Genomic DNA, 6,033 nt, shown 5'->3' with positions numbered 1-6,033 from the left:
TTTATTCGATCCCACGACCATCCCGTAATGTTTTGGCCAGATTTAGCCTGTCAATACAGCAAAGTCGTTCAAGAATGGTATGCAGAGAAAGAGGTCCAGTTTTCTTAAAAGTATGAAGAAAACGTTACATTTGTATATACAGCAAAGTCGTTCAAGAATGGTATGCAGAGAAAGAGGTCCAGTTTTCTTAAAAGTATGAAGAAAACGTTACATTTGTATAAAAAAAGATCTTGAATTCAATAATAAATAACTGAAATACAGGCAATTGTCTTTGTTCCAATTCTATCTGAAGCAAGCTTTATCTGCATGCTGAATCAGCGAGTGACAGTTTTTTCTATTTTCTTTTCCAGTACTAACCGATAGTTGATGATTTCAGGCTTCGTGTTATACATAGAGCTGAGAGGTGACAAATATCACTTGATGATCAGTTTTTTTTATTCACCGATAATTCAATAAATATACTATATACTTTCTGTGTCTCGCTATTTTGAAGAAAAATGGATTCAAGAAATTTTTTCTTCGCCAGTGAAAACCCTAATGTGTGAATTAAATACTTTGCTGGGTAAAATATGATGTTCCGGTCATTGAACGTCATCGGAGTATTCAAACATACCGACCTTTTTTTTTTTTCTTCAAAATAAGAACTGCTCAACGTAACGCTTATTATTATGGAAGTCTGTCAGGTTTAAATGTTATTCAACTAAAACACATTTTTACAGTATAATCGCGTAATAGAATAATAAATTTTTGACACAATTAAAGTCGCAGTAAACTAGAGCATTATGTAAAGAAATGAAAATAAACTACCACAGTAGGCATTACAAAGGCAATGAACAGTTCTCACAGAAATTCTTTTAAATGCTGCTGATGTGGCTACTGCGCTTCAACTGATCTTGTTACAAAAAGAGTCCCATAATTTTTAAGATTGATTCTTATGTCGAAAAGAACAAGGAATCGAATAAAATCGTTAAATTTAAAATAAATTTTGAGAAAAAGTAGAAAGAGTGCAATTTTTTGAATAGTAAGCATTTATTATTATTATAATATTCTGAATTATAAGTATTTTATCATTATTTTTCAATTTTCAAAATATGTTAATCAAAAACCTGAGACATTTTTACATAGAAATTCATATATTCATATATTCATATATATGTTGTTGATCCCTATAGAGAATAAGAAAAAAAGTAGTGATCTTTCTGTTAGGTCGAAGACAGATTAAAACGTATATATTGGATAAGTATCTTGGCAACACTGACTTAAATCCCACCTCTTGTGAGCTGCTTGGTAGCTTTCGACTGCGGGTTGCTACGTTGCGTTACCAACACTACCGACCTAAGGCGGAACGGAGCTTTGAGTGTGGAACTGTGATTTGTGAACCTTACGACTTACGATCCGAATGAAGCCTATCTATTTGCGATGGTGCGCTGTTCGGATGTGGTGCGTGGGTGATGTTAAGTTGTTCTGAATTACTGGTACTATGCAGACTTCTACCAGCTCGGCATGAAATCCTCACTAACATTTCGATGATGTTTCGGTCTGACGCGGTTTTTTATCTAATTCGAGGAGCGCAGACAATTAACTGGTACTCACTATTTATATTGATAAATTTTGCCTTCTTTTTAGCAAATCATCTCCTGATTACGGAAGAATTTCAGTGGCAATCTAGGACTGTGTTTATTGTATAAATAGTCTTGCAGTGATGTCATACAAAGCATTTATTTTGCACGAGAAAATGCAACATCACATACCGAGAAAGAAATTGTTTCCACTTAGCAATTCAATATCTTTCTGACCTTTTGACACAGACAAACAGACAGTACAATTGAAATATGATTTGGGGTGATCTATTTTATGTATGGTTTTGAGCTCTCTAATTGATTATTTCTACAGATTTCCGAATGAGCTCATGTATTTGCATTTTTTCCGTCGACATTCTGCATACCATTTTAATCCTGTGTGTCGATGAATTTTCATAAGAAATCCTTCTTGCGAGACCCGTGTGTGTCACTGTACTCATCGCCTTAATGCTTTGGGTACTCTTCATTCGACGACCTAAAATACATTCAACCAAGAATGTATTCAGCCACTTAGCACATCTGAATCTGCCGGATTGTGCTGAGATCATACCTATTCGTGTAAAGTTTCTATCGTTCCGAATAACGGCTTTGTCAATACACTGCGTCAGAGAGCTTTTTGTTTGTAATGTTCTTAGAAAAACCAGCTTGTCAAATGTAATTTTAGCTTGAATTTCAAAATAAATTTGTACTCTGCATTCTGTACTAGGAAGGTTTTGGTATTTTGTTTGTGCTAGTCTAAAGCTATTACAATATCGGCTTTTGATTCTCCACACGGAGAACCCGCAGATCACAAAATCACAATATTGCAATTGTTTCACGCTCTGGTTGTTTCAACTAAAATGTTGTTGATTTAACTAACATATCTGTTGATTTTGACATAACCATTCAGGTAACCGAAATTGTTGTATTCAAATGCTGTCACTTGGCGGAGAACGAAGACAGCAAAACGCTGAACAAAAAACCTCTTCATTTCACCAGAAGCGTTTCATATTGAAAATTTTCAATGGTAAATGAACGTCATTTATGTTAGTTACGTAGTGGTCGTTTTATGTAAGTGAAAGTATGCAGAAGAATATAACAGTTAATTGTAAAACAAGTTTTCCATGTCTTAAATAGATATTCCTACAGTATAAATGTTTTAATTTCATCTGAGAGTAATGTATTCTAGGACAGCTCATGTCAATGTTATTAAACACGCTTAGCGCTTAAAAATTTGCTGCTAAAGTTTGTATTTTCTTGAAAGTGTATCTGTAGCATTAGGTTTACCAGCGAGCCATTCTGCAAGTGAAGGAAAAATTTCCTAATTCCCTGTGACCATTTTTCTGGTGAGTTCCCTTTTGAGAGTTGTAATCGTTTGGTTCATTTCTATATCCTTTGTGAGTTTAGTGATAAAGATATAAGCAGTTAATTAGGTAAAATTTCGTTGTTCAAGCAGTGAACGATTAGCTGCCCCCCGAAGAGGCTAATAGTAAAAAATATTTATTGCAATTGGTGTTTTAAGTTCAAATAACTGAATAATTGGTTGAAACAACTGAGACATTTTTTTGCTTTCATGCATACAAGTAACTTTGCTGGGATTGTGTCTTTGCTCAATTGCACGAATGACATCTCATTGAAACGTTTCATTGTTCGCTCAGTGTGTTTGGCATTGCTCAACTGAAACGTTTCATTACTTGTTTGTGGTGCGTGTCTTTGTTGGGTGTCGTTGCTAAGCTGCCAGCACGATAAATCAAAAATGACAGATTAGTTAAAACAACAGTCGATTAGTTGTACCAAATTTTAACCAATCAAAATCAGAAAAACAACTAATATTTTAGTTGTTTTGCGATCGCTGGGTTTTCCGTGCAGTTTAGAATAGTGAGACTTTGTAAGGTTGGGTGCAATATATTTTCAGTACTATCATATTCTCGACCAACTTATAACTTAAAAAACAGTAACGCTTTGTAACACCGATAACCACCAAAAAATGTTACGCATGTAATGCAAATGGTAACAGTTTGTAGCACCTATATCGAACAAAAAAGTAACGCATGTAACGCTTAATAACCTTTGTACTTTTCGAAAAAGTAACGTCCGACTGGATATTAGAGTGACGGTGTCTCAGTTGGAGTGATATCTGCAAAAAAGGCAAAAATTTGAGCGTACACAAAAATTTTTACGACCTCCAATTGCGTAGATTTATTTGCATAAAACATAAATGTTGAAAAACCAATGTAACTACTGAATCACAGATACACTTTTAGAATCTTAAAACTCACTTGTTTATCACGAAGTGCACAAGATACGTCTGATGAATTCGACTTCTAATGAAAAAATGAGATGAAGCTGTAAAATGACAGAAAATTCGTATAGATCGATAACAGATAAGACTAATGATTTGAAATTCTTTACTTTCCCTTAAGTTTGCGACGTTTCCGTTTTCGGAATTTGAAACTTTATTGACATAAACTGGCCAAGAATAGATCTACTGGGTTTCTGCTTCCATGTCGTAAAAGGCGACAATTGCAGGGGTTTATTTTTTTTTCAGTTATCAGATATTTTCAATATTTTACTTCTGATTACTCTATTTTACTAAATTATCTCTTCATTCAACTTATCAATTTGCGGATAGCTTCCGAGAGAAGTTTTATTTGGTTTGTTTTCTTCTTCTATATTATTGCTTGTCTTTTAAGATTATAAATTGAATGATTAAAACCAACTATTCCGTAACTTCGTTAATATTACGAAGTTAATAGCAGAGATAACATATATCGGAATATTGAATAAATAGTAAAAAGCAATACTTGTTTGTTTGATAAATTAATCTTATTTTCTCGGTAGCCGGCTGCCCAGATCAACCAATTAATAATTTTAATAAATTATCTAAATAATAAAGTGGAAAAAGAAAAAGAATAGGGAAGTTTTTATTCGTTACGCGAAAGAATTCAATATTTTCCTTCAGTTTTCACGAATAATAACTGTGAATTTCACATTTTGTTGCTATATCTTCTTGCAGAATTTGTTAGAATTTTTGATATTTTACCTCTTAATTCAAACTAAATAAAGTTTATTTCTACCATTGAGATGTTTGGTTTTAATAATAGAATTTGTTATTTATTGTCAGTTCCATTTTTGGAGTTTTTGATCATTATTTCATGTACAGTCGAAAACGGGAACGAGAAACCGAAATTGGCCAGCAACTATCATAGACTACCAAAAGAAACAGCTTTGTGCCAAATTTAGAAGAAAATTTCCGAGCTTCCGGAACCGGAAGTCAGCTCTGAGTAAAATAGAACAGCAATTTATGAGACCGTCCGAAGTTTGTGAAAAATAGGTTTGGGCATCTGTGAGAAAATGAAGTAAGTTACATCTTTCGCGCTTTTGATCACTATTTCCGGTACTTCCGGAACAAGGAACTGGGATCCGATATATTGGAAATCAGCTTTTGTGGCCATCAACTACCAAAATACGCACACTTAATTCGGTTTTAAGTCGCCATGTATAGAAAAATATTTCGGAAATCGATTTACTTGTCACCTCGTTATTCCTAAACCGGAGATCGAATCAAAACAGAATTCAATGACGTTAAAGACTGTCCCAGAAAGTATGGACGCAACCAAACACCGCGGCCATTTCGCAATGGTTCAGAATCTGTCAATTTTTATGGCTGCGTCCTGTTGCCCTCTTCTCCAACCACTTGTGCAGTTGTTTATTCGTTTTCATTAGTTTGTTTCGAAATGCGTGGACTTTCAGCAGAACAACGTCGAAAAATTGTGTCACTAAGAAAGATAGACAAAATGGAGGGAGTAAGTGAAAAAGTCGTGCGAAATGCAATCAGGAAGTTGAGGATAACCGAAAACGGATCGAAAAAAAGGTTCTGCTAATCCTCAGTTGGATATGAAGGCGTTCGAGCAAAAGAAGGAGGTTTCAGTTCGGGATGTGGCCAAAAATGTGGGCACTTCGAAGTCAAATGTTCTTCGTGCTAAAGAACTTTTGAATCTTCGAACCTATAAGAAGCAGAAACAACCAAAACGTAGTCCGAAACAAGAAGCATCGATCAGGCCGAGGGTTTGAAAGCTGTACAATACGACTCTTGCTGGAAATTTGAACTGCATAATCATGGACGACGAAACCTACGTGAAATTCGATTACAAATCCTTGCGGCAAGTATTAAACCAGTCCGAGACATCGATTGAAGTCGGAAAATTTGGTAAGAAAGCTATGGTCTGGCAAGCAATTTGTAGCTGCGGTAAGATTTCGAAACCCTTTGTCACCACTGCTTTAATGAACAGAGAAATATACATCAAGGAATGTTTACAAAAACGACTTCTACCAATGATTCGAAGCCACAAGGATCCTGTTGTCTTCTGGCCAGATCTTGTTGCTTGCCACTACTCGAAATCAACGGTAGAATGGTATACTACCAAAAATGTCACTTTCGTCCAAAGGACATGAATCCACCAAATTGCTCACA

Source organism: Malaya genurostris, chromosome 3 (assembly GCF_030247185.1).
Source record: "Malaya genurostris strain Urasoe2022 chromosome 3, Malgen_1.1, whole genome shotgun sequence".
Taxonomy (NCBI): domain Eukaryota; kingdom Metazoa; phylum Arthropoda; class Insecta; order Diptera; family Culicidae; genus Malaya; species Malaya genurostris.
This window is presented reverse-complemented; position numbering follows the sequence as displayed.